Here is a 20,773-nt window from a genome sequence, read left to right as displayed (position 1 = left end):
ACAGATTATATTTTATTCGATTCTGTTTATCAACTGAGCAGTGACTACTGAGCCACCACTCAACCAGAGCTAGGTGTTCAGGTAGCAGGGGATGGGCATGGAGGTGTGGGGATCAAAGTGTAAATGCCTGTGTCCAGCAAGACAGAGGTCTTGTCACAGTGCCAGAACGTACCTGAGACCACTGGCGAGACACACAGCGACACCACGGCACAGGCCACCCAGGCTCCATGCAGCTGTGTGGCTGGCATGGTGCACGTGCAGAGCTATGAGGGCGCTAGCCAGGAGGTCTGAACTGCCAGCAAGCCGCCGTCCCCCAAGGCAGGACCACTGAGTCAGAAATGCCACTACTGAGCATATACCCTGAGAGAACCATAATTCAGGAAGACACATATACCTCAGTGTTCACTGTAGCACTATTTACAATAGTCAGGACAAGGAAGCAAGCTCAGTTCAGTCAGTTCAGTCGCTCAGTCTTGTCTGACTCTTCACGACCCCATGAACTACAGCACGCCAGGCCTCCCTGTCCATCACCAACGCCCAGAGTTTACTCAAACTCATGTCCATTGAGTCAGTGATGCCATCCAACCATCTCATCCTCTGTCGTCCCCTTCTCCTCCCGCCTTCAATCTTTCCCAGCATCAGGGTCTTTTCAAATGAGTCAGTTCTTTGCATCAGGTGGCCAAAATATTGGAGTTTCAGCTTCAACATCAGTCCTAGATGTCCATCAACAAATGAATGGATAAAAAAGATATGGTACATATTTTCAATGGAATATTACCCAGCCATAAAAAGGAATGAATTTGGGTCATTTGTAGAGATGTGGAGCCTGTCATACAGAATGAAGTAATTCAGAAAGATTAAAAACAAATACATATATTAATGCATATATATGGAATCTAGGAAAAAGGTACACATGAAGCTATTTGCAGGTCAGGAATACAGATACAGGATGTAGAGAACAGATATGTGGACAGAGGAGGGGAGAGAGGGAGCATGGGACAGACGGATTGGGAGCGCAGCACTGACATTTACACGACCATGTGTAAAACAGATAACTAGCGGGAAGCTGCTGTAGAGCGCAGGGAGCTCAGCTTGGTGCTGTGATGACCAAGAGGGGTGGGATGGGGGTGTGGTGGGAGGGAGGCTCAAGAGGGATGAGATATATGTATATGTACAGCTGATTCATGTTGTTGTACGCCAGAAACTAACACAACATTATAAAGCAATTATATTCCAAGAAAAACTATTAAGAGAGGTGAGTCTATTTAAGCCATGTGCAGAATCAATGTGGCCTTTGACCAAACAGAGCAAGAAGTCTCTCATCATTTCTATCACTGAAACATCTTCTATATCCAGATATCTTGAAATTGAGTCCCCAAATATCCTACTAGGATCAACCATATGCCTCCCCAACCCTGAAAGAACATCCCTTCCCTGCCTCACCCTGATCCCCACAGGTACTATCCATCAAGTACTTTCTCAACCTGCGAGCACAGGAATTGCACTCTGGCTTTGGTGGTAACAGAGCCAGACTTGGGAGTGCCTGCGGCCCAGCCAGGAAACGCGAGAGGTGAAAGAGAGCCAGTGCTGGGCTCTGTGGATGGACCCACCACTCCCAGGACAGGCGGAGCAGGTCCGCAGAGGGCGTGGATGATCAGTTTCCTTCATTTCAGGTCACTCTCTGGTCGCTGGGTGACGGCTCTCCCGAGGGGTGGGGATGAGGCTGCCAGTCACAGACCCAAAGCATCAGGCCCTCCCTCAACCACAGTGACTCACGGGCAGCCTCACAGACGCAGGTGTGAGGTGCGTCTGTGCCAACGCCACGGTGCTGGTCAGCATTTCCAGGCGCTGCCTGGGTGCTGGGTGCTGTGCTCAGTCCCTCACAGGCGTTTGTGGTTGTTGTGTAGTCCCTCAGCTGGGTCCAGCTCTTTGTGACCGTATGGACTGTAGCCTGTCTGACTCCTCTGTCCATGGGCTTTCCCAGGCAAGAACACTGCAGTGGGTTGCAGTGCCCTCCTCTAGGGGGATCTTCCCGACCCAGGGACTGAACTTGCATCTCCTGCATTGGCAGGTGGGTTCTTTACCGCTGAGCCACCAGGGAAGTCTCTCACAGGTACGAGCCCCTGTGATCTTGCACAGCAACCCTGTGTGCAGGGACTCTGCCTCCGCAGGTCCAGGTCGGCTCACTGTGTGGAGCTGCAAATGCACAAATTCTCCAGCCAGACTGAGGACCCCTCCCAGGAAGGGATGGTGGCTTTGTCTTTAGTGTCCCCACCCTCATCCCTCCCCAACCCTGACATGGAGCACAGAACCCCACACACAAGGGCAGGGTGGCGGCTGGGCCAGGACAAAGGTGAGGCAAGTAGCAAACCAGGATGCAACGTTTAAGGAGGCACCCCCTCCCTCTTGGGTGCTGAGCCTGCACTTGCTGACCCTGAGAGCAAGCGCCATCAGAGATGCCACACACTGGGGACTCATTTGCTAATCAGTCCCAGGCCTGGGTAGGGAACTGGTCAGACTGGTGTGTGTGGTGTGTGTGTGTGCAAAGCCTGTTTCCTTTCCTCTCTAGCCCTGTGATTGACCTTCCCCACCCGGTGCCTCAGTTTCCTCACCTGTAAAACGGAGCTTCTTGGTAATACCAAGAGGTGGGGGAAGATATGGAGAAATCAGAATTCCCATACACTGCTGGTGGGAATGTAAAACGGAAACAGCCAGAATGGTGTGGCAGTGTCTCAAAACGTTAAACACAAAACCCAGCACTTCCACACACAGATAGCCACCTAAGAGAAATGAAAACGCATGTCCACACAGAGACTGCACACAGATATAGCAACGTTATTATAATGGGCAGACGAAGACACAACCCAACTGCCCAGCAGCAGGTCACCGAATAAACAAAACGGCCCACGATACCACTGTGGTATGATATGAACGGTGTCCCGCCCAAATTCATTAGCTAAAGCCCTATTCCCAGAATGTGAGTCAAGGCCTTCAAAGAGGTGATTAAGTTAACATGAAGCTGTAAGGGTGGACTCTAGTCCAATCCTCACAAAAAGAGGAAACTGAACACTCAGAAGAGACATAATGGAGGCACGTGCGCAGAGAAAAGGCTATGCAAGGATGTGGAGAGAAGGCAGCGGCTGCAAGCCAGTGAGAGAGGCCTTGTGAGCCACCAAACCTGCTGACACCTTGAGCTTGGACTTTCAGCCTCTAGATCTGTGACAAGATAAATGTCTGTCCTTTAAGCCACCCAATCTGGGGTATTTGGCCATGGCAGCCCCAGGTGGTCTACGGATGCAATGGAATATCATTTAGCCATGAAGTAATATGCAGTCCTGATGCATGCTGTGACATGGAGGAACCGCAAAAACATGCTAAGTCAAAGAAGCATATGAAAGACCACGTACTTTATGAATCCTTCTATGTGAAACGTCAGTAAAGGCGAAGCTATACAGGCAGAAAGAAGATTAGTGGTTGTCTAGAGTTGGCGAGGGAGACAAGGATGGAGAATGACTGGCAAGGGGCACAGGATCTCTGTTTGGGATGATGGGAATGTTCGAAGATTAGACCCTAGTGATGGATGCATAGCTCTGTAGATACACTAAAAGTCAGTAGAATGTATATTTTAAATGGGTGGATGTGAAGCTATTTATGTTTTAAAATTTATTTATTTTAATTGGAGGCTAATTACTTTACAATATTGTAGTGGGTTTTGCCATACATTGACATGAATCAGCCATGGGTGTACATCTGTCCCCCATTCTGAACCCCCCTCCTCCCACCCTCCCCATCCCATCCCTCAGGGTCATCCCAGTGCACCAGTCCTGAGCACCTTGTCTCATGCATCAAACCTGGACCGGCAATGTTTCACATATGATAATATACATGTTTTAATGCTATTCTCAAATTACTTTTTAAAATGTGACTAGTACTAACATCTATGCTACAGAGATGCCCAGGGCCCAACTCACAGCACTTGGGACTTTTTATTATACTTAAATAAGTATCTGTTTCTCAACTGAAAGTTGCCCAAAGTGCCTCCAAGTTCATTTATTTTTAGAGACCTTTAGTTTTACAGAAAAAGACACTGGCCCATCACCAGCGATGCTGTGTCCCTAAGTGGCCTGCCCACCCAGGACTCCCAATCAGCATCTTCCGGCTGCAGCATGCCTGCCCGATGTAGCTGCAACTGTTCTTGTCTTGGGTTGTACGGATGTGTGCTGGAGTTCCGGCTCTGCCCTCCCCACTATCTGCTCAGCAGGGCTGCCGTACAGATGACCTGGGCTATGACGTGAGGTGTGAGGGGCACAGAGCCTATGCACAGTTGACATTCAATACATCGGGAACAACCCCCATGCAGGAGAAGGCCCTTCATCGAGCTCTGAACACACACCCATCCCTGTGTTATCCTTAGCGAGGGCTGGTGGCTCCGCCCCCAGGGCGCTAATCAGTGGGGTGGGGCCCCAGCCCTCTTGCTGGAGCCGCAGGTGGACAGAGGGTAGGAGGGGACACACGTGCACGAGCCTGAGCCTTAAGAGCACTAGGTGTGGTGTAGGACTGCCTGGCTTCCAGAAACCTTGGACAAAGGACTTCCCCCCTCTGTGCTTTTTTATCGATTAAATGGGGATAACAGAGTCCTCCCATCTCCCAGAAGTGCCATGCGCTAGCCCACAGAAAGCACTCAGGCCCTGTGCCTCTGATGTCAGGAAGCAGTTGCTGCTAAGTGCCAAGTGACCATGACCTTCCTGAGAGCAGGGATGCTGTTTTCTTCCCCTGGCAGGTGCTCAGTGAGTGTCTGCTGATTGGACAGAGGAAGTAAACTAGCCAGCGCAGAAGAGGAAAAGTCACGCACTGCCATATGATTGGGCATCCTTGGGTCAATTCCCTCATTTCTCTGGGCCTCAGTTTCCCTAAGTTGGAGCAGGCAACCCCGAAACTTCCTTCCTGCTAGAACACTCCTTGATCCTACTCACGCACCATGCTGCTATTATTCTCATCCTCCCAACATCCCCCTCTGGGGACAACAGAGGACATTAGACTTTTTACAATAAATCCCGTTTCTAAAAGTGCTGAAGTCAGGCCACGTTCAATCTCACAGCAGCCCCCCATCTTTGGAGGGGCTCCCATTAACCCACCAGTGATCCAAACCCTTTCTGTTCTGTGGCTCCCTGCACCCAGGATTCTCTGCTCTTGGAAATGACCTGAAGTCTTCCAGTTCTCCTGAACTGTGTGGCTCTGGCAGAAATTCACTGCATGCTTAGAATCAATTAAATTCCAGGCCGTTCTATAGGATAATGCCGCCTCGGTGCTCTCTATCAGGGGAGGTTTGGTGAGGGCCTGTGCTCCTCTCTGCTCCTGTCTGCAGCCACCAGCATCCCTTCCCCTCGCTTCTTGGCTGGGAGGAGGGGGCGGTCTCTTTTTCCATCTTCTGGCTGTCAGTCCACACGCCCTGCCTCCTCTAGCCCCTGTCATTGTGAGGCCTTTCCCTACCCTCTCTGGGCCACCACCCATCCTAAACAACTTGGCCATGTGCAATATCCAGCTCTGACCAGACTGGGTTGCAAATACCTTAAAGATGCTGCTCCTCAAAAGACAAGGGTGCAGTGCACAGGAAAATAATTTCTCAATGTCCTCCTGCACAGGCCAGGAAGATTCCATGGGAGCTCTGCATACCCACAGGGGCTAAGGGAGCCTGAGATGGCTTTTTCGTTTGAGTGATTCAGCCCGGTCTTGTAGTTTAAGAACAGCAGGAAAGTAATGTCAGCTGAAAGGAGTTTTCTGTGCTATTTAACTAAATGGCTCTGCAGCTGGAAAGAACCATGGGCAGACGTGTTATGATTCAAGGGCTCCCAATTACAATGATCCTCTTTTATTGTATAAAAACAGCAACCCAGCCATTCTCCACCCTCCCAACGCCTGCTCCCCCTACCTCCTGCCCCCATTGGCTGGCAAGGCTGTTTAGCATCCTGAAAGTAGCACCCAGCTTCTCCTTCGTCTCCATCTCTCAGCTGTCAGCCCACTGGGATTCCTTCTCTTGCCAGAGCCAGGGAGGAGAGGGTGGCATGCCCCCTGGAGAATGTTCTGGTGTAGACACTGACAGACGCTTAGAATTGTCTTGGGAGTGGGGTTTGGGTGGCTAAGGATAACAGGCACAGATCTGGAATTCTCTTCTGTTTTAACTAATCTTACACCACACACACACACACACACACACACACACACACACACACACTTGCGCGCGTGCGCGCCTGCGTACACTGACCCCTACATTCCTTTAGCAGAAAAGCTGTCAGACTGTCCAGAAACTCATTCGAAAACTGTCCCTTCTCCCTCCATATAGTTCCAGGCCTCCAGAAGACATCAGAAAGACCTGGTGAGGGACTCTCCTGGTGGTTCAGTGGTACAGAATCAGCCTACTGATGCAGGAGACACAAGTTCGATCCCTGATCCGGGAAGATCCTACATGCTGCGGAGCAACTAAGTCCAAGTGTCACAACTACTGAGCCTGTGCTCTAGAGTCCAGGAGCCGCAACCACTGAAGTCCGTGTGCTCTAGAACCCTTGCTCCACAACAAAAGAAGCCACTGCAACGAGAAGCCCGAGTACTGCACTAGAGAGCAGCCCCTGCTCACCCAATCTAAAGACCCGCAGCGAGGAAGACCCAGCACTGCCAAAAATAGATACATAAACATAGTTACATATACATATAAAGACCTGGTGATGCATAAGAGTATCGGCTTTAGCATCAGGCTGATGTGAATGCGAATCTCGGCTACCTCCTCTCTGAGACCAAGCACCTGACCGCTCTGCGCTTTGGTCTCCTTTGGTCTTTAAGATGAGGCTCCACCGTGGCCCTGGATGCCCTCCTCAGAGTCACTCTGAAGGACACAGTGAAGAGAGCACGTTCAGCAGGGTGCCTGGCACACAGTAGGTACCCAATTTTTGGATGCTCTTGCTGCTCTGAAGATGGGGGCACTGTGTTTGTGGTGTGTCTGGGGAGGGCAGGGGACTTTGTATTCTATTCAATCTCACCAGCCAGAGTGGACACAGCTGGGGTCAGGGGCCCGGGGTGGGGGGAGATGCTTCTGAGGGATACAAATGGCGGCCCCGCGGAGGACTGGTTCTCCTGCCTTTCTGCAACAGTGATTTAAACCGTCATGCTAGCACTACCCCTGCATGTGTGCCTGCAGCCTGCTCTGTGTAGAATCTGGTCCTTCCTCGGTTTTCTGCAGCTGGTTTGGAGTCCAGAAGCCGCAGGTGCAGGCATCCAACCATCCCAGGAAATCTCATTCATCTTTTCTCTCTACCCTTCTCAACAGCAGGCTACTTTTCTCTCCCACAGAGTCTGTTCTGGGCCCCCGACAGGGAGCATTCCCTCCCAGAGAAAGAGCTAAATCAGCCTGGCCACCCTTCGAGGCCCCAGAAACACAGGAATCCACTCCCTGCCCGGAGCCTGACAGCAAACAGTTCCCAGGGTTTTGCTAATTTCCCCCTGCAAGGTGAACCAGGCGTGGCTTTAAATCCAGGAAAGTAAACCCAGCAGGTGCTTTGAACTTCTCCATCCCAAACCAAGCCTGTGCACCTCTAAAGTCTACTCTGAGCCTCTTATACCTAAGTGAGTGAATGCCTGGGCCACATTCCTTCATATCGATCCCCCATGAATGAACAGCACACGCATTTCATTCGCTACAGGTTTCACATGGTAAATACTGTTGCACTGAAACACTGTAATAAGATTTAATCCCCACTAAGCGTTTCGGTGCTAGGGGACAAGAGGAGGGCAGGAAGAGGAAGAAAGTGTGTGGACTGTGGCTTTTAACAGGTAAACTGTTCACCAGGGGTGGGGTGGCGGGTAAAGAGAGGTGTCAGCAAGAAAACTTGATTCTGACTCTGGTCTTTTTTGATTCCCTTTTAAAGTTTGGGTGGAACATGATGGACTGTTGCCAAGACAGTTTTTCTTCTTGGGGGTCTGCTAAACGTGTGTGTGTAGGAGACACACACATACACACACACACACACATACACACCCCATTGCCAATCAACCCATCTTAAATGCATGACTTGAAGCATAGAAACAGGAAACAGATTGGGGTGGATGTTGTTAAAATCACAACCTATTTGATGGAGGGTGGGGGCGGGGAATCGAGAGGACTTTCTCTTTTTCAACTACAAAAGAAACTACCCTGTCAGTACCCAGAACAATGCCCACTCTGTTGTCTACCACCGGGGTATGTGAGCAGCTGAGCATCTTTTCAGAACGGCACTGCCTGAATTTAACCATGACACAGCACATTACCTGAACGGTGCACCAGGGTCCCACTGTGATATTTCAGGAGAGCTCACCGTGTCCGAAGTTGCTCAGATTTGCCACAAATGAGCACATATGTGAGTGTGTGTGTGTGTGTGTGTGCGTGGTGGGGAGAGGGTGGGATGGAGGAGAATTGCAATGAACTGGGGACAGTTGGGGTCTTGAAATCTATGGCACAAATTCATGCATGTTAATTACTTGGCCCCTCTCAAGGATACAAGAAAGTCACATCTTAGAGGTGGTGGCAAGATGATGATGGCAGGTGAGGATGGTGACAACAGGTAACATTTACTGAGCAGAATCCACGTGTCAGGCACTATGCTAAACCCTTCTGTAAATTTCTTCAGCTTCACAACAATCCAGAAAGCAGCTACTGGAATAATCTCCATTTTAGAGCTGAGGAAACAGGTTTATATGTAACAGCCCCAAATCATAAAGTGATTAACTGAGAAAAGAATCAGGGATGGTGGCCTTTCTGGGGGAAGCCAGTGTGGGGAAACTGACAGAAGGGCCTCTGGGAGCATCCCCTCTGTTTATATACATCAGATCAGATCAGATCAGATCAGTCGCTCAGTCGTGTCTGACTCTTTGCGACCCCATGAATCACAGCACGCCAGGCCTCCCTGTCCGTCACCAACTCCCAGAGTTCACTGAGACTCACGTCCATCGAGTCAGTTATGCCATCCAGCCATCTCATCCTCTGTCGTCCCCTTCTCCTCTTGCCCCCAATCCCTCCCGGCATCAGAGTCTTTTCCAATGAGTCAGCTCTTCTCATGAGGTGGCCAAAGTACTGGAGTTTCAGCTTTAGCATCATTCCTTCCAAAGAAATCCCAGGGCTGATCTCCTTCAGAATGGACTGGTTGGATCTCCTTGCAGTCCAAGGGACTCTCAAGAGTCTTCTCCAACACCACAGTTCAAAAGCATCAATTCTTCCGTGCTCAGCCTTCTTCACAGTCCAACTCTCACATCCATACATGACCACAGGAAAAACCATAGCCTTGACTAGACGAACCTTTGGTTATGACTAATTCACGTTGTATGGCAGAAACCAACACGACACTGTAAAGCAATTATCCTCCAATTTTAAACAAATGTGAAAGAAAAAAAAAAGCAAAGCTGAAGGGTCACAACCGAAATTATTCTGCTGATGAGTGCTGGAGCTGCAGGTAGGACCCGGGGAATCTGAGGGTCAGGAGAAAGGCAAGCGTTGTGTTTGGGGAATCAACTGGTGCTCCTTTCCATTGTGTCCAGTTCTACTCATTAGTTACTGCAAAAGGAAAGCTAGCTGCTTCCTGGTAACAGCTGACTAAAGGCTTCCCTGGTGGCTCAGCGGTAAAGAATCTGCCTGATGCAGGAGACACAGGAGATGGGGATTTGACCCCTGGGTCAGGAAGATCCCCTGGAGAAGTAAATGGTTCTTGCCTGGAAAATTCCAAGGATAGAGGAGCCTGGTGGGCTACACTCTATGGGGTCACAAAGAGCTGGACACGACTAAATTGACTGAATATGCACACAATAGCTGACTAACATCAGGTTAATTTTGGATTCCTATTGGCAGAACCTAAAAGAAAATCTCCCTCACTTTCTTAGTGTGTTGTCTTCTTTTTGCCCTAAGGCAGAACTGGTCCCCTGGTCTGAAACTTTCCAGAACTCATTCTAGTTCAAATAAGAACCAAGCTGATTTATTTCCATAAGGCACACTGCTGTCAGTCTTACCTTCTTAAGAAACCTGACAGTCCCTCCTCAGAAGCCTGCAATGGCTCCCTAGTACCTACAAATTAAATCAACCTCCTCCACGTCTGCCTCCAAGTCTGGCATCATCTCTCTGCACAATCTTCCCTGCGTCTCCCTCTCCACCTCAGCAGAACACACATGGCCCCTAGGACGCAGTTTTAATTTCATCCAGAATACACCCCTTTTCTCATCGGAGGCCACACACACTTTATCTTCCAGCTCAACAACACTTCCACCATTCACCCCTTCTGCTTTACAAGCTGAATTCCAGTGTATTTATGGCATTGATGCGCCTAACTAAAAACATGTGATTGCCCCTCTCCAGTAGGTTCTGGTGACCATGTGGCACAGTTCTGGTCAAGCTAAGGACAGAAGTCCCTGAGAGGGGTGTCCCTTTCCAAACGTAACAGTAAAGCCACACTAGGTAAATGTTCTGTGTGCCTCAGTCATCCTACTTCCCCTTTCCTGGAAGGCAGATGTGAGGCCTGGAGATGCAGCAGCCCCCTTCCCACCATGAGGTGATAGACCTGGGGTCAAATGCGTAAAACTCTATGGGTGGCAGAATAGAAAGACAGAGCCTCGGTCCCCAGTGGTACAGCTGAGGCACCATTCCACCCACTTTCTTCTTGTCCAACACAAATAGGCCCCCATCTGGTTAAGTCATGGGTGGGCAGAATTTCTGGTGCTAACAGCTGTGTGCAATGATACCAGACACACCTCCAGACATGGTTCCTCCTCAATCACGGGCAGTTTCCCAGCTACTCACTCTAGGAAATCCTCTATGGGATCCCTCACAGTGCAAGAACTGAGCCCTTCATGCTGCTGTTGCTGCTGCTGCTAAGTCGATTCAGTCGTGTCCAACTCTGTGCGACCCCATAGACGGCAGCCCACCAGGCTCCCCCGTCCCTGGGATTCTCCAGGCAAGAACGCTGGCGCAGGTTGCCATTTCCTTCTCAATGCATGAAAGTGAAAAGTGAAAGTGAAGTCGTTCAGGTGTGCCTGACTCTTTGCGACCCCATGGACTGCAGCCTACCAGGCTCCTCTGTCCATGGGATTTTCCAGGCAAGAGTACTGGAATGGGGTGCCATTGCCCTTCATGCTACTTCCACAGTAGTTACTCTTCTCAATTCTAGCACCTATTTAATTCTGCTTGATGTGGCCTGCTGGCTGCTCAAACTCCTAGGTGGTAAGGGGTCTCAGTCCACTAACATCTCCCTAGTGCCTGGAGCAGGGCTTTGCATCAAGGTTAGAGAGATGCTCCATTTCATCAGCATCTCCAACATGTCTAGAATAGCGCACTGGCATGTGGACGGCACATGTTCTGGAGTCTGGCACTCTGCTTACTGTTTGGCCTTGAGCAAGTTAGAGAACCTCTCTGTGCTCCTAGGTCCTCATCTATATAAAGGAGAGAATGACAGTACTTGCCCCACTGGGTTTCACAAAGACAAAATAGTTTAATTTTAAGCACTTGGTCCCTGACATATAAAAGTGCTTAATGACTATCGCCCTTTATTAGTGTGATGAATATTATAGTTATGGAATAAACAAATCAACACAGAGTCGCTAAATATAAATTAATTAAGAGATGAATTAGGACTTCCCTGGGGGCTCAGATGGTAAAGCGTCTGCCTACAATGTGGGAGACCCAGGTTCAATCCCTGGGTCGGGAAGATCTCCTGGAGACAGAAATGGCAACCCACTCCAGTATTCTTGCCTGGAAAATCCCATGGATGGAAGAACCTGGTAGGCTACAGTCCATGGGGTCGCTCATGACTGAGCGACTTTACTTTCTTTCATGTAGGAGATGAAACCCAGGAAAATTCCTACAAGTTTGGACCACTGGGCAGTGGTCCCTGTTCCCTCTTTTCTGCCTTTACTTTTCATTCTAACTACAACTTCCCATATCTGAGGAGCTGCTATACTGGAGTGCTGTTAAGACTTGGCTTCAAATGCGGAGTCTAACTCTTGTTGTGTGGCTTCTGGGCAAGTTTTTGTCACCTCTCGGAGCTTCAGTTTCTTCCACTGTAAACTTGGGATAATAATCGTATTTATCTCATAGGGTTATAGTGAGAATTAAATGGTAAAGCATGTAAAATATACAGCATTATGCCTGGCACACTGAAACAGTGTTAGCAACTGTTATCAAACACTGTCATTATCCTTTTTTGTCAAATGCACAGCACCCCACTGAGTCTCATGGTCCTGATGGGGACAGGACACTTGAGGTGGGGTTGCCTTTGGGCATGTCAAGACACGCTGCATTTACATTGGGAGAATACTTGTGTGCCAACAAACATTTGTGGCATCTTGATTTTTGCCTTTAAATGGGAATTAGTATATTCCATTTACCCCAAAACCTTGGCCTCTGAATTTTCCCCTTAAGAGCTGTTAACTTCCAAGTGGATCCTTCGCTGACACCAAACCTGGCCAGAAGGCAAATATGCACATGAGAACAGTCAATGGAGCAGAGTGTTTAAATAGCAACGATATTCCCAGATCGTGTGTCCAGTCACTGTCAGGGACACATTTCAATCTTACTTGTACATTTCCCCCCTTTGGCCTTAAAAGAAGATGTGTCTACAGCTTTATATTAACTTTCCCTTTAAACTTAAACCTTCATGTGAGTCCCGTTCAAGCACTTGAGGGCTCCATTAATCTATTTTTACTGTTAAACATGCCATTTTACAAGATATTTATTCCACTTGGTTGTCGTCCAAATGCTTTTTGACATTACTGTCCTGGGACTCCACTACTTTAACTCACTGCCCTCATAAACAGAAAATCACCTTTTGACGGAAATCTTGAAGAGCTCTCAGAACTTCACTCCCTACACTTCAAGGCATTCACTTCTGCTCAACATTACAGGAGAGAGAATGTGCATGTGAGTGAGTGAATGAGTCTATGTATGTGTGTGTTTTAAGAGGATAATTGTGCGAGGTTTGAGCAACCAGAGGAACGAAGTGGGGCAATGCCTGTCCCCCAAATCCTGCACCCCGCTCCCCTTCACCGGCCTGACTCGGACTTGGGGAGCTGCTATTAGTAACATTAACAACACCAGGTGGCTTCCCTGATGGCTAAAACGGTAACGAATCTGCCCGCAATGCGGGAGACCCAGGTTCGATCCCTTGGTCAGGAAGATCCCCTGGAGGAAGGAAAGGCAACCCACTCCAGTATTCTTGCCTGGAGAATCCCCATGGACAGACAGAGAGACTTGGGGTGAGGGTGGGGGTGGCCATAGTTCACGGGGTCGCAAAGAGTCGGACACGACTGAGCGGCTAACATTCAACATTAACACTGATAACAGAGGGAGACCGTCGGGGATTGCGCTGGACAGAACTCCAGGGTCTGGGCAGCGCCACTTTCAAGGGGAGGGGTCCAGGGAAAGTCTTGGTTTCCCCACCTTCCTCCTCCCCCACCTTCCAGACAAACAAAAGGCCATCGCGGAAATTACTGTGAAGGCAGAGACCCCACTGGCTTGGAAACCAATCCATCAGGTGGAAGCCTGAGCAAATCACAACTTAGCTTCCCCGTCAAGTTTTCTCCCCAGCCTCCCACACCCCTCTCCCCTTCCGCCGCCGCCTCCCGAGCTCCGCACGGCGACGAGCCCAAGGGGACCGTCCTGTGATGCTCACTGGTTTCCAACTTTCCGCTCATCTGCGCCTCCGCAGCCTCCTGCACAGCGGCTGGGAAAGGGGCAAGTTTGTAAAGGCGAAGAGTCGACCAAGTCCCGGGGACCCCACCAAGGAGCCGTAACACCAACAAAGCTGAACCTCTCTCGTGGGGGCAGAGACGAAACGCGCCCCCTGCGGTTCCGGGCCGGGGGGTGGAGGGTGGCGGTGCGCGGAGGGGGTGGCGACGGTGGGCTGGGGCGGGCCGCCGGGCCCTGCGGAGAGGGGGTCCCGGGGTGTCCCCCGCCGCCCCTCCCCACGCGGCTTCCCCGGCACCTGAGCGGGGCGTGGGGACAGCGCCGCGCTCCGGCCCGGCCCGCGCGGCAGGTAGCTCGGCCGGTCGCCCGCCCGCCCGCCCGCGCCGCCGGCAGCCGCCAGGAGCGCAGAGCGGAGAGGCGAGCCTCAGCCCACGGCGTCATGCTTCCTGCCACCACGTTACGGCGAATCGTCACCGGGAGCGGGGAGACGCGGGGAGCGCGGGGCGGGGGGGGTGGGGGACGGCGGGGAGCACACACACGCAGCCCCCCGCCCGCCGAACCCCGCGGAGCCGGGGCCACGTCCCGGCCGAGTCCCTGCGGGACCGGCCCCGCTCGCACAAAGCGCCGCGCTCGGGCCAAGGAGGGAGGGAGCCGGCCCCGAAATAAATAAATAAAAACACAGTCGGGTCTACGTAACGCCCTGTCGAAAGCGGACGCCATATTTTTTTGTGGCTTATGTCGACATAGGGAAACGTAGACATGTTTTTTTCCTCCTCCTCCTCGCTCGGCCTCCCATTTATCCAAACTTGTAATCAGAACTCTTAAAAAAAAATCTCCCCCACCTCTGACTCTTCTGATCTCCTCCCACCCGCAAAAAAAAAAAAAAAAAAAAGCCTGCACACTACCTACCACCCCCATCCCGCGCCCCCCTTTGCAATCACAAACCCGGCCAAGTCCCATTAACAACACATTTTTCGGGAGCGGCGGCGGCGGCGGCGGCGGTGGGAAAGTTGGGCTGGAGTGGCCGGTGCCCGGCGTGCGGGGCTCGGGGCCGGCTGCGCCGGGGCGGTGGGGGGGTGCTCCGCGCCGGGGCGAAGTTTCTTACCTGCGCCGGGGGCTGGGAGCGCGGGGACCCGGGCTGGGAACGCGGAGACGCGGCACAGGGGCGTTCCAAAATGGAACTCTGCTGGCTCCCCCCCCACCCACTCCCCACTCCCCACCGGGCGCCCGGCTCGGGCTCCGTGGGAAAGAGGGGGCCAAGCCAGCCTGCCAGCCAGCCAGCCAGACAGAAGCCCCCGTACGGAGAACAGTGGCCAAAATTTTTTAAAAGGGGGGGGAAAAAAAGGAAAAAAAAGGGGGGAAAAAATGTCTCGATCAGTGGGGAATCTACGCCAAAACCCACATGATCTGTAACGTCAGCATGCGTATTTGCATACGATACCACCACCCGAGCTGCCACCCGGGCTCGGGTTCCGCAGAAAGTTACAAAGTGAAATTCAGCTCCCTCCGGAGACGCCGGCGAAATGTCAATTTTCAGGCGGGAGCTAGAGGGGTGGGAGGGGGGAAGCTAGCCCTCAAGGCGCTGGTTACTAGCCAAGGTTGGGGTGGGGGCCCCGTAAATTAAGTTAAAAGTCTGAGCCCAGTAACGGACTCGGTGGAATTTCTGCTAGGGGAGGAGGGGGAGGCGCGAGCGAGATCATTGAATATTAAGCAGGACCCGGCGAGGCGGCTGCGGCCGAACCCTCCCGGCGCAATACCCATTTTCTTTATTAAAAGTTCAAGGTGTCATTGATGAGCTCAGCAAACTGTTGATCCCGACCACGTGGAGTGGCGGACGGAGGGACTGCGGGGCGCGGCTGCTCCAGCGCAAGCCAGCGGCACCCGGGACCCCGCGTCCCTCCCGCAGCGCAAGGGTGGGGCCGCCGCGCGCCCCGGGGCGCGGCCTGCGCGTTCTCCCGCCTTTGGACTCAAGGAAATAATGACAACTTAAAAAAAAAATTTTTTTTTTTTTTAAGCGAGACACATTTAACTCCTGGAATAGGAACGAGAGCGCTTAGGGTAGGCAGGGTAAGAAAGAGCCCCTACTTATATAACGACTAGAAATTAGAGGACTTTTGCCCAAGAGAGTCTGAGATTTTCGCTTGCGCCAGGTCTGAGGTTGGTTAAACATCCTCAGACTTTCCCCCTAAGCGTCAATAAACAAACAGACGCCCCGGGAGCTGACTTAAAAACTCTTGCCGGGCCAGCGTTCGCTGGGATTCTCAGACTTCCAGAAATGCACACCCCTGCGGCGCTCACAGGCAAGTCCCTCGGAAGCGAGGCGGGTCACTTTCGAAATTGCGACTCCGGCGTTCCTGGCGGGAGGGCATCCCTAAGTGTTGCCTCCCCCTGGATCTCCCCTTGGGCTCCTTAGAGCAGAGGCGAGTCTGGACGTAGCTACTCTCCGCCTACGGCCTCCGCAACCGCGAACTTGCGTTTGGGGCGCGGCGCTGCTGCAACAGTGCTCAGCTAGGGAGCTCTAAGGGATTTGGGATTCAGGAGACGCTCTGGAATCTCACGGAGAGCAACCTGTCTGCGCCTCCGGGTCCTGCTTGGATGGACCCTTTTCCTCTCCGTGGGCGTCTCGACGCGTCAGCATCTCCCAGGTGTGAGCTGAGCGCGAGCGCGCACGAGCCAAGAGGGGTCCAGAGGATGCTGTCTGGGGTTGACTTTTGATGCTCTGAGCGCCGCGAGGAGACAAAGGGAGCCTGAGGCTGGGAGGCCCTGCGGAGTCCCCGCCTGCCCTGAAGATTAGCAGGCTCGGAGCGTCGGGGTTTCCCGGCCAGCCTTTGCTCCAGGGAATTAGAACGAACTCTAGCGGCGGCTTGCGACTCGGCTCCAGGCGCGAGGGCAGCAACAGGTGGCCGGGTGCGACGGAGTGGCTGCAGGCGAGGACCGGGACTGGGGCTGACCGCGTGGCCAAGGCACTGAGTGACCTTTTGGCATTTTCGTTTCCGAGGCTGAGGAGAAGAAAGAAGCCAAAAGGTTTTCCTAGGATCTCCCCAGAGACTCGTTTCTTCAACAGAATCTCCTTCTTTGGGTCCCCAGGAATTTTTGCAATAAAAATAGCTCGTATGCAAAACTTTCTTACTGGCTTGCACCTGTTTGTTCCGTTATTGCTGATGTAGGGTTTGCTTGTTAACAGCATAAAATTAGATTCTGGCCTGGGAGTGGGGGGTCTCTTCGCGAGACCCTCTGGCACCTGAGGCTTGAGCTGCCGGGGAGGCAGACTTTTAAAATATTGTGAAGAATTTGCTGAATGACTATGATCCAGGTCATGTCGCATCTTTCTCAAACTCATTTGATACCTACTCTCTAAAATCCTAATCTGTTAGTTGCCATCAAAACCAGAATTTAGGGATGCTGTGGTTTTTTTTTTTTTCCCTCAAGGGTGTGTCTGAAGAGTGAAAGAAAAAGATGTCCCCAACTCTTAATATTTTTATATTGCTTACTCTTGACTCTTCCAGGTCATCTCACCATTTCCCCACCTTCCCTTGAAAATGACAGCTCTCAACGTGTTTCCATGGAAATTACTGAAACCTTAAGGAAGCTATTCCTGTTTGAGGCTGCACCTCCCTTTTGCTGGTCAACCGCTTAGGAGGGGTTTCTATAAGCCAGGTTCCCTCTGCCCCCGCCCACCCCCCCTCCCCACCATTACCTCCTTCTTCTGGCTGGACCAGTAAGTAATAGGATGCCAGGGTCATGGCTGAGCCAAGCAGGGTAAGCCCTCTGGACTGTCCACTGAGTTCCCATATCTTCAGGGCACTTGGATCTCCTGGGCACTGTGTGGGCCTCTTATGTGCCTCAGTGTCTTTAAATTGTTCAAAGTTTAGCATGGACTCAACCTTTACTATATAAATAAACAGGAGGGGATGAAACAAGGGTGACTTTTGCCTTAAGTGCTGGAATTTGATTTCAGTTTGCTTTATGTGTAGGTGGAATAGGCAGACCCTTATCTGCTATGATTCAGGAGCTTTGGAACCAATAATTATAGGGATAATGTTTACTGAGTGCTTTGTATACATATACCAGTTGCTTCTGAATCTTTTTTTTAACTGAAGTATAGTTGACTTACAATATTGTATTAGTTTCAGGGGTACGGTAATTAATTGTTACAACAACCCTTAGGCAGTGATTTTATCTTGGGTTCCTTTAGACTTTTAGTATTATTGAGGACCCCAAATAGCTTTTGTTAACCTGAGTTTTATACATCTTGACATTTACCATATTAGAAATTGAAAAAATTAAAGCACAGGAATTTACAAACACAGGGCCATCAGAGCAATGACACTGTATGTCATGTGGCCTCTGGGAAACAACTGTATACTTTAGAAACAATCAGAGTGAAAATAGTAAGTAATATTGTACCCCTATAACCAAAACAGATTTGACCTTGAGGACCCCCTGGAAGGGTCTTGGGGGCCTCCAGGATGCCTGGATAAGATTTTGAGAACCACTGTTAAGGTAAGTTATTATTATGTGCATTTTACAGGTGAGGAAGCCAAGGCTCTTAGAAATGTAGTAACGTGTCCAAGGCAAATGGAGGGAGCAAGGATTTACACTAGATTTTTCAGAAGCTAGAGCCAGAGTTCTTAATGATTGTACAATTCTGCCTTTTATTAACGACCTAAGCTCCACCCTCAGCCTAGAACAGCCTCCAGTGCTTCCCAGGACTGCTTTTATTAGCAATTATCTTTCAAGCCTCTATTATGTATTAGCCCTTCTTACACATCATCTTGTTAAATCCTTACAACCAACCTTCCCTGTGGGTATTCTCTCTCCCATTTTACAGATGACAAAACTGCAGTTCAGAGAACTTAAGAAGCTTCTTCAAAGTCACTCAGCCAGTAAGCAGAAGAATCTGGATTCAAATCTTTGTCTGGTGGCTTCAAAACCAAGGAGAGACAGGAGTCTGTCACTGTGATTTATAGAGGCCAAGTAGGGAGGAAACAGCTTCTGTTCATGATTTGATAAGAACTAGGCCAGGTTAAGAAGTCTTAAAAATTTAGAAATGGCAGGAGGAGAAGAAATAAAAAGCAGCATTACCCTTATGGGACCCTAAATCTAATGACAGCAAATCCACACTGGCTTGCAAACTCAAAAGAGATGTGGTGGGGGGTGGGCAAAGATTTGGAATTGAGATGGGGGTTGTGGGGTTACCCCTTCCAGCTATCTAATCCCTGCATTCACTGCTAGATGAGCATTTTTCTAAATGAATGAAAAAAGAAAACAGAGAAACAAGAAAAAGAAAACATCAGCAGTCCAACTGGGCACTGGTTATAATTTTGATATGTATCTTTCCATATGTTACATTTATTTACTCTTTCCATTATGAAACTCTTAAGAGAAATGAAAACAGTTAAATATCAATTTAGCAACTGTAGCATGGAATGGCCACTACTGACACGACTTACAACAAAGCGAGACAGAGTGTGACCTTTTAGAACATTCAGATTGCTTTACTGAATACCTGCGAGTGAAAGGAAGAAAGGAGGCATGCTAGACAGAGGCTGTCTCCTTGCATGTCTGTATCTCCCCACCCCATGGCTTGATATAAAATGTCTCGTGCCCTGAGATCACCCCACGGCATTGGTAGCATTGGAGCTGGGATTTGATGTTTTCAAGTTTACAGCAGGAGCTTGGCTTGGCAGTGACTTGATCCTGCTTGGAGTGGAGAGCTAAAAGTTTACCAAATGGGGAAAACTCAGAGCTTATTTTTTCTTTGATTTTTACAGTCTGGTTTGATCCTAGCATCATCTCTATAAGGAAAGCAGAACTGGCATTATTGTTCCCATTTTATGGAGGGGGTTACTGAGGGTCATAAAGACCACATCATTAGTTCAAGTTCACAAACTAAATTCTGAACCACAATTTAAATCCAGGGCTTGTAACTGCAAAAGTAATGCTATTTCTATGCCCCATCTTTGTCACTTTTTATCATACCAAAAGGGGTCTAAACGTGGCTCCTATCAGATATTGTCTCTCTTTTCTTATAGAACCCTGGAGAATTATTATATCTACTTATGCATTTATTTGGTTGTATCCCCACTAGAATGTAAGCTTCCTACGGCCAGGTACTTTGTTTAGTTCATTGCTGCTGTATCCTTATGTTTAAACCAACATGGCATATCACAGGTGCCCCACAAATGAATGCTGAATGAATGAAGGAAGAATAAATGCACTTCTTGTCAAGGCTTATCCATTTATAGGGAGCCAGTGCTTTTCAAGAGTATCCGCATCTTCTGTTTACCTAGAATGACCTTAGCTAAGCACATGGGTTACCAGGATCAAAGCTTGTGTTTCTGTGGCCCATAGGCTTTGTGTCTGGTGAGACACAGCATGGGTGGTCAGTCCTCATTTGAATCCTCAACGTGAGAAACATTAGCAATAGAAAACCTTGCATCAAATCTTTTGAATCATTCAAGATGACTTACGATAAATTCCTTGATAACTCATTACTGGGTTGAAATATACACATAATTCTAGAGTAAAAACCCTTTGCAGTAAATGAAAATTTCAGGGGGTATGGTCCATGCTCTTCCAAGATGGCTGCAGTCAATCCTTTCCCTCCCTTTATGAAAGACACTTCGCCATTAACAGATAGAGTTTATCTCCCCTCCCCTTGAATCTGGACTAGTCCTGTGATTGCTTTGATGCTATGAAAATGATATTCTGAGACATATGAGCCCAGGCCTTATGCGTCTGGCATTTTCTGCTTCCTTCCTCTTAGAATCCTGCTGCCATGTTGTGAGAAGCCCAAGCTTCAAGGGGAGGCCACGTTGCAGAAAACCAAGATGCCAGGGACAACGGCCCCAGCTGATTTCTGGCTGATTCCCAGTCAGACGTTAGCCATATGAGTGAACCATCTTGGGCATTCCAGACTAATTGACCTCCCACTTGACTGTAGCCCCAGTTGACATCACATGGGGCAGAAGATCCACCCAGCGTAACCCAATCAACCCACAGAATCAAGGGAGATGATAATAAAATAATAGTTGTTTAATACCGCCAATGTTAGTCTATTACATAGCAATAGATAATTGAAAT

The 20,773-nt window shown here is 49.9% G+C and overlaps 1 protein-coding gene across 1 annotated transcript in view; it reads right to left on the bottom strand.

The window, feature by feature from the left end:
* The window catches only part of ZHX2 (zinc fingers and homeoboxes 2), a 180,328-nt gene extending 164,591 nt beyond the window's left edge, over positions 1–15,737 (bottom strand). The window contains 1 exon segment of the mRNA XM_070382426.1: positions 14,793–15,737. The gene's annotated coding sequence lies outside the window, so the exon portion shown is untranslated.
* Positions 15,738–20,773: the final 5,036 nt, after the last annotated feature.

This window comes from Bos mutus, chromosome 14 (assembly GCF_027580195.1).
Source record: "Bos mutus isolate GX-2022 chromosome 14, NWIPB_WYAK_1.1, whole genome shotgun sequence".
Classification (NCBI taxonomy): Eukaryota; Metazoa; Chordata; class Mammalia; order Artiodactyla; family Bovidae; genus Bos; species Bos mutus.
The sequence above is the reverse complement of the archived record's forward strand: the minus strand, read 5'-3'. Positions and strand labels throughout refer to the sequence as shown.